This window comes from Manis pentadactyla, chromosome 3 (assembly GCF_030020395.1).
Source record: "Manis pentadactyla isolate mManPen7 chromosome 3, mManPen7.hap1, whole genome shotgun sequence".
Lineage (NCBI taxonomy): Eukaryota > Metazoa > Chordata > Mammalia > Pholidota > Manidae > Manis > Manis pentadactyla.
In genome coordinates, this window is record NC_080021.1 from 115,865,603 (window position 1) to 115,877,835 (window position 12,233).

Genomic DNA, 12,233 nt, shown 5'->3' on the forward strand with positions numbered 1-12,233 from the left:
GTGGCTAGGAGCTGCCTCCCACACTCGGAAATCACGTACACCTTTTGAGCCCCCAAAACTTCAGTGCTAACAGGCTGCTATTGACCAGAAGCCTTGCCAGGAATATACATAGCCAATATACATGAATGTTGTATGTTCTATGTGTTATTTTCTGTATTCTTACAATAAAGAACGCTAGAGAAAAGAAAATGTTTTCTCAAGTTGCTGCAAATCTCCAAAATATTTTCCAATTATTTATTGAAAAAAACCTGCATGCAAATAGATCATACAGTTCAAATCTGTGCTGTTGCAGGGGCCACTGTATAGTAGTATTCTTGACATACTAACCAAGTAAGTCAGATCCCTAGAGCCGCCTCCCCAGCAATAGTGAGCTGCCCTGCTGTTGACTGGAAGCCTCCCCGAGCCTGGCAACTGCAGCCCAGAGCCAGATTTGTGGAGCCCTGACCTCCACAACACCAAGGGCATAAAAAAGATGATGACTGTGGCATCTAATCATCCATTATGAGGATGGCTACACCCTTCTCACCTGAATGTTGCTGGCATCAGCCCCTTGGCCAGGGCACCACCCTCCTGAATGGCTTTAGGGAGAAAAATGCCTGCTGCAGCTGATACATCTAGTTCTAAAGAATAAAGCACTATTGTCCCATGGCCATTTTATGAGTATAAAGTGGGGGCACCACTGTCAGCCAATCGCTAGAGCAGCAACTTCTCTGATTGTTCCAGATCCAGCTCTTTCCAACCATCGCAGATATAATTTACTTGTCCTGCATTAGGTCAGAGCAATCAGCTGTTCCCTCAAAAGCAGCAAGCCCTGCAATGGTTACTTTTGTCTAGCCTCTCAGCCATTTAGAGCATCTATTCCAGCCATTTTCACAGGCTTGATGGATGAATTGCCTGGTTTGCACTAAATGTCAGATCTGTGAAGCTGCTGTATTAAAAGAAAAAGAAGAAACCCTTCGTGCAGCCCACTGGGAGTGCAAAGTGCCCTTCAGATTCAGATGCTTGCCTTTCTACACTGGCAATCAGCCTCCGTGTGCTGTGTGGTTGTGAGAGTTAGAAGGTGAGATCCCTGCGTAGGGGCTCTGAGATCTGTCAGGAAATAGGCTTCACACACACACACACACACACACACACACACACACACACACACACACCATTTGGTGGCTCCAACTGAACAACTGGAATTTCAAAGGAAAAGCCGTACCTGTCCTTTGTGACTAAATTATTAAGAATATGGAATGCCAGTCAAACCCACAATGAGATACTACTCTGCACCCATTAGGATACTACTTTAAGAAAGAAAAGCGAAAGTAACAGTGATGGCAAGGATGTGGAGAAATTAGAACCTCCATTTATTGCTGGTGGGAATGTAAAATAGGGGAGCCAATGGATAGGAGTGGTGGCTGTACAACATTGTGAATGTACTTAATGCTACTGAATGGTACACTTAAAAATGGTGAAAAGGGTTAAAGATACATGGGAAAGTAAAATTTCTTTTGTTCAGTACCTTTCCAAGGGCATAGGTAGCTCAGTTCCATGTACTATCTTCTGCCCAGGGTTTGTAAGGGTGGCCACACCCCGTGTGTTACCTTGTCACAAAGAATGGAAACAGACTCAGTGAGGCGGGTTTTACCGGACCATTCAGCTGGTTTGCAGCAGCATTGTTAATATTCTTTGCAATTCCAAATGTCTTCTTTTTTTTTGTGAGGTTCAATCAAATACATGTCCATTTTTCTGCCTGCCATTCTGGGCAAGTGACTTCTGTTGGAGAATGTGCCATTTCTTCCAAAGAAACCCTTTTAAAATGAATAAAACATTCAGCCTTCGCAGCTGGTTCTTACCAGCTTATAGTATGTCTTTTGTTTCCTTTTACCTTTGACAAGTATGATGGCTTTGCTCTCATGCTGATTTTTATTCCTGTGAAGTTGAGGATAACAGGCTGTCTGTTGGTGCCATCATGACCAGAGTTCAGTGTAGACTGTAATGATTAGCAATGCCATGCTACCCAGGGCTACACTTGTGTCCTGATATTGTCCTAACAGCATATAGATAGCCCTTTCCAATTCCACCACAAAAGTAGAAAAGGGAGAACCAGACAGAGATGGGAGGCCATTCTTTGCAGAAATGGGAAGCCCTGTTCCTGTGCCTGGCTGAGTGAGACCAATGGTCTTGGAGGATTATGACCTGAAACTCAGTTCCAGCTGTGGTTTCTGCAATCAACCTGCACAGTGTAACTATTTTGATAAACTCTAGAAAGAAAGAACTCTGTCAGATTTCTGGATAGGCACCAAATGCCCCAAAAGTCCCTGTTTGAACCATTAGAAGTGAAAACATGTATGCCGCAAGAAGCATCAGGCTAAATCCATTTGTCATCTTACTCGAGAAGATTCAGAACAAATGACCCTCTTGGAACTAAGTGTTCTAGTATAATGAGGATACAGTAGCGGCGGACTGTGGAGAACAGAGCAGATGTGGAGGCATGGCAGCTCCTTTGCCATTTACCCTAATTCTTCCAAGGAGCTTCTTCTGGCACTAGCAGATATTAGCAAAACAAAAACAAACCGGCCTAATTTTGAGTGCATTTTTCCCCTTACTACTCACTGCAGATTTTTTTTTCCACTGTGCTGCTCCATAATCTGATGGCATGATTCTTACAGGTTGGCATCTGCCAGTGTTTGGGGTCTGGAATTTCATTTTTTTTATGGAAGAATTTGTATCCAGAATGAACATAAGTTCCTAGAGTGGGTTAAGGGTACAGCATTGCTTCAAAGTCCAACTAAGTCAGAGCAAACCTAGTGACCTCTGTCTCCTTAGCTGACCCATTAGCTCACTTATTACCCTACAATCACCTAGTGCCACTGGTACCAAGAGGAATGTTAAATCAATTAGGCCATTCCATGGAGTTGGGATAAAGCTGTGTGAAATGTCACCAGACTAACAAGTTTAATGAGAAGAGCATGTTGTTCCTAAAGAATCCTACTAAAAACATATTGAAAGTAACATGTAGCAGAATCTGTTACATGGAGTTTTTCATGGTACCAGAGGAGAACCATGATTGAATTGTATCCCCTATTACCAAAGCACACGTATTCTCTTTAGACCTTAGAACCAGTCTGACCCATTCCATTCTGGTTCCTTGGCTTTTTTTCCCTGTGAAAGAACGAGATGGTCCTTAGAAGTCTATGTAGATTTCCTATCTGTGTAATCAGAAAAGTTAAATAAAATAATTAAAGCCTTTAAATACTAGTTTGATGTGGGAAGTGGAAAGGAGTGGATCTGTCCTCTCAGCATCAGCAAGTACAGCTTCGCATATGAGAAAGTATCATGTGCTGGCATGTGATGGGTGCATGTCAGCACCACCCCTGTTTTGACCCACCTGTATGTGAGGTGAGTTAATATCTGCTTGGAAATGTAGATTACCGGGCCGGCTCTTCTGGCTCCAGACACAGAGAGAATACTTAGACTTGAAATCACCAAAACTTTCAGTGAGTTTGTAACATGGTTATATTACTTTCATCTTGGCCAGTTGCCTGTTTGGTGCAACCCATCCCTGCCCCCCATTTAAATTTGGAAGAAGAGGGTGAAGGGCAGTGTAGTAAGGTCCTAGCCACCAGGATAATGTGTCAATATCCAAAGTCTTGCAAATCTATTCCTCTTATGTATGCTTCAAACAATATACTTGATTTAGTGTCAGATGGCTATTTTATCCATATACTTTTGTAAAGGTTTCTAGCACATTTATTCATCCTCTCGTCACTGGGCCAAAACTACTCTGCTAAATCCTGAAAGCTGCCCTTAGTTCTTCTGTGGCCCTCTAGACGTGCGCACGCACACACACACACACACACACACACACACACACAGCCTATGCTCAGATTAAGCATTGAAACTTCAGATTTCACATTAAATAAGAGGCCATTCATTAAAGTATTCTCTTGGTATCATATGATACCTGGTCTCCCTTGGAAAATGAAGGTATCTCTAAATATCCTGCCACCTTATCTTAACTAAACTCTTTATGATGTTTCAATAACTTTAAGGAGCTCTAACACTTTAACTTGAAAATGCACATGTTTTTTGCAATACAATTCTATGGAAAGAAGGGAGGGAGTGAGGGAGGAAGGAAGGAAGAATGTGAGGGAGAGAGGGAGCAGGAAGGAAACACAATCTTGTTTTCCAACTAAAAGGCTAAGTGGAAGATCCTTCTTAAAAGTTTGTTAATCATCTAGTATCTCGGTAACATTTTTCCTACTAAAGGCAAATGAATATAGAAATGGTTTCCCCCCTTGGTTCTCAATAGATGAGGGAACTGTGCTTATAAGTTATATTTAGTCCCCAGAAATAGAAGATGCTAATAGCTCCCGCTTGCAGAGTGCTCTGAAGTGCCAGGCGCTTTGCATCTCCCTCATTCATTCTTACTGAACCTACGAAGAGTGCAGCATGAGAACAGCTAACACTTATGCATTGTTGACTGTACGGAAGGAAGGCTTTCACAAAATATCTCATCTAATCCTCATAACCAGACTGTGGTTTGTCATCACATAAGGAAACCGAAGCTCAGAGACCTGAAGTGATTTGCTTAAAGACAAGCAATTAATAAACAGTTCTGTGAAGATCCGATGCAAATCTGTCTGACACAAGAGCCTAAACGTTCCTTCCTTCAGGTTGTTCCCTCCTGACAAGCAGGGAATTGAGAGGCCCTTAACTGCGAATGCATTCAGCTCCCTAAATAGGGCAGCCAATTGCTTTGTCATTAATGAGATCTACAGAGTGAGCCAAGAGGTCTTACCAAGAGAACCCGTTATTAGTAAGTTAGTATTAGGATGAGCCACAAGCTCAAACTTTGGTGCTCATTAGAATCAGGGACTTATTTAAAATGCAGATTTCTGTGACCCACCTCTAGGTTCCTCCCCAGTGACAGCCAACCACTAATTTTTTTCAAATGGCCGATTCATCCTGAACAGATTGAGATGGTGACATTTCTTGTCTTTAGGGTTTATGTTGTGTATGGTAGTTGTCACCAGGTATCCTGCCATGAAGAAGCTTACAATGCGGTGTGATGAATGAGGCTGCTGTATACAGGGATGCTGCAGGAAGGCATGCACTTATTTTGAGATATTAGTAGAAATAGTGTCTACTACAGTGTGAAACACAAGCTGCAGCACATAACCTGAAAAATGTGAATGCTAAATAAAGTTACTGAATAGCAGTGGGAGTTAATTGTGAACTAAAGATGTTTCACAGCCTTTAATTTAAATACTGGGTGATTTTTTATGACACTAACCCCTGGTCATCTGCGTTTATGAGGAAGAGAAGAGTATTTTGTTTTCCCAAAACAATGGTGTATTGGCATCTGTAGGGTTCCTTCTTATTGTCTTTATATTAGTATTTTAAATCTACATCTAAGAAAATCAGCCTGTCTTGACCTTTAAAATATATTTTCTTAAACATAGTTATTAAGACCTTGACATTTTACATCAAATGGCTGAAACTGGATTTACCATCCTGCAATTGCTTCAACATTAGAATATTTTGACCTCACATTCCCCAGTCTGTTACCACCTCTGTTCCCTATGTGCTAATAGGTTTATGCCCTGTTTATAGTACAGTTCTTTTAAAAGCTGGGAAAAGCAAAAACAACAAAAATAATGATAATATTAGCACAATTTATTGTGAGATGGCAGCAAAGAATTAGTAACCAGGAAATGTTCTGCATTTTCAATTAATCCTGCAACAATAAAACTCATCATAACCTTATTCATAGACCTGCCTACTGATAAACAGGTAGCCCCAATAAAATAAACAGGTGGCCCCTGACCATGAGTAAGGCAGTATTGCCTGGAGAAGATATTAGTTGTGTTTATGAATAGCATCTGTTCCAGGAATGTATAATATTATAGCTCTAGTGTATGCTGTAGAGGGAAAATATAGGGGTGGATTTAATGCTCCATCTGTGACTAGTTAGTTATGGTAACCTTCAGGTATTTGGTGGTTTCAGCAAAAGGTCTAATATACATTCCAGGCATCAAGAACTATAGAAGAGACTATAAAAATGTTTAGACAAAGAATTAGTACATTCACTAGTTTGAGAAAACGGGACAGGACACTTACTTAGCTCCCTGACCACCTGAACACTGCTGGCAGTTCAGCCTCTCCTCAGGGCAGTGCGCTGCAGGGACCTACTCGGGGGCAGAGGCTCTGGGGATGTGGGCATGAGGAGACTTGCAGGGCCTTATCAGCGACGACTGGAAAAAATGGACCGAATTACCAGAGGAGGGTGGCTGACAAAAGAAACATTGCAAGCAACAGTCCAGAAGCTTACTAACCAACTGTTCTAACCAAATGAGACACTGAGTTTGGACTTTTATTATTATGTTTTAACTCTTGTTGATGAAAGGCTGACTTTCACTAATGATTGATTTTCTTTCCTTAGACTTATATTTCCTGTCTGTTCATTGCCTTCCCTCAAACCACTAATTACTCTCTCTTTGGCCTCACTTAATTGCATGTTTTGTATTATTTGCTTCTAGGAAATTATTTTTTTTGCTGGATCAAACCAAACAAGTAGCCCACAATCTCTTTGATGTATATCCATCACCCAGGTAGTTAAGAGGCAAATAAACAGACTTGGTGGACAGTAGACAGGTTTAAGACAGAACACAGAAAAAGCAAAAGTAAAACTCAAAATGGACTTAAAACAAACAGACAAAAAACTCAAGAAAACTTAAACATTTTCTGAAAACGTGCTGGTCATTTTTCCTTTGGTAACCCTTGGCTCTCAGCAAACTGTTTTGACCCTGTTCATGTGCTGAGGATTTATAACTCACGATTGCACAATAGGAGTTAAAATGAACATTTTTTACTCCAGAGATAGTCAACAATTCAACTCAACAAAGAGTTGTTTCACCTACCTGTCCAGAGGTATGGCGGCCAGGCTGTGGTAAACAGAGGGACTGATTTATAAACCTGGATCCTAACTTATAAAGGTGACTGAGTGACCACATGGGAAGGTAAGGGCCATTGAAAGAAAAGTTTAAAGTTATTCACAGTCCTCCAAAGGACAAGGGGCATGGCCTGCCAGGCAGGGCCACAGGGCAAAGCGCCAGTGTCTGTCAGGAGGCAGAAGGGAGCTTGGGCAGGGCAAGAGCCCAGCCTTTATTGGGATCTCTATGGTAAAGGAAGGGCAGGGCTGTGGAAACAGCTTAAGATTGGCTGGCTTAAATAATTTTGGTTGGCTTTGGGGCACAGGGGCTGCTCCTAGTTGTCTGGATTGACTTAGGGCAAGGAAAATATTGGCTTGGCATGTGAGAGATAGATAAGGAGCTGGTTCGGAGTACAGACTCTAGATCACAGGGGAGCTGTAAACAACTGTTGCTGTTGAGTTGGCCCTGTCATTACTGGATGCCAAATAGACAAATATAGAACCTAAGTAAACACAGGTAGGACCCAGATGAATGGTTCCTTCCACCAGGAACTCAGAATCTAGTAGCTGAACTAAAATATAAATGCTGATAAAGCAAATCCAAGCTATACCATAATAAAGGCTATCCTAGCCACTTGAACAAAATGCCATGGGAGCTTCACGAAGGCAAGCAAGTGAAGATATGGAAAACTTTCTTACATGGGACATTAAAAAAAAATTTTTTTATTAAGGTATGATTGACATACACTCTTATGAAGGTTTCACATGAAAAAACAATGTGGTTACTACATTTACCCATATTATCAAGTCCCCACCCATACCCCAATGCAGTCACTGTCCATCAGTGTAGTAAGATGCCACAGATCCACTATGTGCCTTCTCTGTGCTACACTGTTCTCCCCGTGATCCCCCATACCATGTGTACTAAACATAATACCCCTCAGTCCCCTTCTCCCTCCCTCCCCACCCGCCCTCCCACATGCCTCCCCTTTGGTAACCACTAGTCCCTTCTTGGAGTCTGAGTCTCCTGCTATTTTGTTCCTTCAGTTTTGCTTCACTGTTATACTCCACAAATGAGGGAAATCATTTGGCACTTGCTCCTCTCCGCCTGGCTTATTTCACTGAGCATAATGTCCTCCAGCTCCATCCACTTACATGGGACATTTATATTCTCTTTGAACTCAGTTAGAGTCACTACCTTAAAATCATACAACCCTTGTAATCAATGCCACCCTTATCTATGTGGAAGAACATGAGACAAGGCCCAGGAAACATTAAATGAAAGGTAGTTGGTGCTTCTCCCTTCAAACTTGGTGTCATTCTTGTGTTGCTAGCTATCACCCACTTAACAAAAGCCTGATATGTCATTCTCTCCCCAAATGGAGGCTTATGTATTTATTTACTTATTTTCAATTACTGTTGATAATCAACTTGTTTCCCAGTTGTTCACATATTCTCCATCTTTTAAATAAAAAGTCACACAGGGTTAGAGAAAATACTCAAGTTAATTGTGGTTGATTCTTGCTTAGCTGATATGCAATGGTGGGAGAGGCAGCCCAGGGATGCCCCTGTCTGGACCACTCTGGCCACACCACTGTCTTCCTGAAGCCATATTTGCATCTCCCTGTGTACCAGGGGGACCCAAGCCAGCCACTGTCATTCCCTGGAGGGCAGCAAAACAGGATTTTTCTTATGAATTTGGCAAAGCATTGTAGACTACAGACAGGAAGATTCTTGGAATGTTCTGTCATCCGCTAGTAAACAGCTACCCTTTGCTAAGGTGAGTGGCAATAGAGCTTGGGAGGCACACAGGCTGTTTGCCATTAATGTACAGTCTTACAGAGGAAAGAGCTGACAAAGAGATAGCAAATAATTAAAAATGATTTTTCTCATGCAATGTCCATGCAGATTCATTCTCAGAGTGAAGGTACATGATTGAAAACTATCTTTTATCCTTTTCTTAATCCTCAGAGTTGTAAATTTTCTGTTTGGGTCAGCATCACATCATCTAAGTCCCCAGTCAACAAACACCTACTGCTCTTTATTCCTGAGGGCCATGGCTGTTTTTCATCATCATGCAATCATGTTGATGGCTGCTGATTTCTAAAATATTGATTATGTACTAATCATTCTTTCAGGCTCTTGACACATTATTTCTATTTCCTGTACTCTATTCATGCTTCTCAAACTTTAGTGTGTGTATGAATCATCTGGGTATTAAAGTACAGATTCCAGGGTCTCAACTGTAGGAATTAGGAATTCTGATTGTATTCAGTGTTGATGAGGCCCAGAAATCTGGCTTTTAGTTAACCCTTCCCAGTTGATCCTGAAGTAGTGGAACACACTTTGAGAAGCAGATTTCTAGTTCCTGGTTAAAAATGATTTTTCAGTAGCTTCTGAATTAATATACAGCATGTGATATCTAAACACAAGTTTTATTAACACCTGTTGACATAAAACTCTCTGTTGTTTTTGTATAATCATTGTCTGACTTTCTAGAACAAGCCAACAAAAAGGACTTTAAGGCTTTATCAAGAATATTAATCTTAAAAAGAAAAAAACCCAGAACTGGTAGTATTTTTCAGACTCATTAAAATATCAAAGAATATCTAAGTCAGCTAAAGGAAACCTTATAGTAGGTATTCACAGAAGAGCCCTGAAGCAAAGAGTGAGAAGGATTATTCTAGGTCCTTGAAAAGGCAGCAAATTAAAGAAACGAGGGTTTTGTCTTTTTTTTTTCATTAAGAAGGTCGTTAAACATTCTTTCTCTGGTCATTGCACATCTGCCCTGATCTGATGACTCAATAATCCAAGTTCCTTCCTGAGTCTGTGAAATCCCTTCTCCAGGACTCAGAGAAAGGTGGGGACACTGGGGTGCATCCTGGCACATGTTCCCTGGGCAGCACCAGATTTCTAATAATATTATGTGAAAAGTTGTTTTAAATTGTATGTTATATTTTATATCACATAAGCAGTAGGTAGATATTTTTTCCTGTGTTCATATCTCTCCAAATCAAGTAGGCAGGGAAAAGGACTGAAGTTGCACAAAATGGGGAGTGGGTGGCAACGAAGAGAAGGAAAGTGACTCTTCTTATGGTCAAAATAAAACAACGCAGGTGTTTTCTGAGTTACAAAGTCCTGACTTATGAAGAAATTCCCTTTTTTCTAAAAACATAATAATGTATATATGGATGTATATGTATGTGTAGATATAAAGCACATAAGGCTACATCCATATATGTATGATAAACCAGACATATGTGTATATACATATATATGTATATCCATGTATGTGTCAATGCGTATATATCCGGATAGGTGTATATGTGTATATACATGTATAGCCGGATGCTCACATCTCCTGCCCACCATCCCATGTCTATGTACTGTGACCAGTGTGGAAAATTGGCCCCATGGATTTTCCTCACCAACTTTTATCTTCCTTTGGGGAAACAGCACTCTCCCCTTCACCTCTGTCTTCTTACATTATGATTCAGACAATCACCTACTCCTACACATGTGTCCTTTTGATCTCCAACCCTCTTTTCTCTTCATGATTGTTCACCCAAATCTTCAGAAAAATCTCCTGTGTTCACCTTGCTCCCGGCCCCACCACCTCACTCTGTCTTCATTTTGTGTTTCTGCTCATTCATTTGACATGGCCTTAGTTATGGCCAGAAAGCATTAGGGCAGGACTTGGGATAGATCCGTGCTGAAAAAAGAGGGAAGCCAAACATTTTCAAATGATGTCATCCTGATAAAGAGCCAGTGTCAAGAAACTACAAAAATCTTTTACATAGCAAAGGCATCTTCCTCAGAATCTCCAGTGTCTCTATCTCAGTACCTCCCCCAATGACATCTGCCTTTACCAACTGTCACAGTTTCTTATGAAACTTTATTTGGGTTGGTTTAGCTTAGTTTCCAGCACTGCTTCAATATTGTTTTCTCCTGCAACTATATAGCACTTCAGCTACATAATAAAACTTCCATTGGTTTGACCCAGAAACCCAACAATATAACATTGTTCTAGGGGAAATGTGTCTTAATTTCAGGTTGTTGGCTGATAAATGATCTTGCGGGAATATTTGGCTCCATATGTATCTGCATAGTTTGAGACACATATAGGTACCCACAAGAAAAAGTTACTTCATTGAGTTGATGAACTGAGGACAAATGGGCATTGTATATCACTGAAGCAATCTATCCCTGAAAGATGCTTTTGTGACAAGAAGTAATGTCACCAATGTATATAACTGTGATTTCCCAGAAAAGCCTCTGCAATTCATTTTCTTTTCTTTTTCCTCATCCTCTTCCCCCTGCCTGGAGATGCTAGCCTTTGTCTCTGCCTAGCCACAGCCCACCTGTCCATCAGGGTACTTCCCGCAAAGTCTTGCCTGGTGGCTCCAGCCCACAGAGCACTATTAGCACAAGAATTAGTGGGAGGAGCTAACATTTTCTGCATTCTCACTATGGGCCAGTACTCTGCTGAGCGCTAAAAAGGCATTAGCTCATTTAATTCCCATGGCTTTCCTATGAGGTGAGCGCTATCATTATTCCCATTTTGTTAGGAAACTGAGGCTGACAGAAGTAAAGTAACACATCTGGAAAGTGGTAGAAGCACCCAAGACTGGGACCCAAGACTTGTGCCTCTTGAGTGCCTGATCATGCTGTCTGCTCCCATCTCCCACACAAGGTTTCCTTGGATGCACTATAGATCATGCACAGCATGCTTGATCATATTGTTTTTCTTTTCCTGTGCTCGTGTGTCTGGCTATTTTGATGTTTTAGACCAACCGTATGCTCCTCTTTGCTAGGGTTCAAGGCAAGGGTCTTGAGCCAGATTCTGCAACTTTATCTGTGTGTCCCTGAGCCTGTTTCCAGGAGTCCTCATAGGACTGTGGTAAGGGGTTAAACAAAATAACGCATTCGAGGAGCTTGGCCTGTGGGCCATCTGTGGTGAGAGTGCAGGCAAGTTTAGGTATAATTGGTGTTATGGCAGTTAACACAGCCCTAAATCCGTGGTGTGGCTACATTGGTTTTCTAAAACTTGTCTCTGCAGGGACTCCAGTCTGCTCTGCCATCCATTTTTCCCTCAGGAGACTTGACTTAGCCTACACCCTCTCCCTCTCCTCAGCTCAACAGCAGAGTTGAACGTTATGTCTTTTCTCTGCCCTCCAAAGTTCAAGGACTTTGTGCCTGAACAGAGCTGGCGGCAAGCTCATCACTGCAGCCAGAGAACATGGAGTGGGTGGGGGTCGGTCAGTGTACACTCTGGTCTGGCTTTCCCCCACCTTTGGTCTTGGCTCTCGGC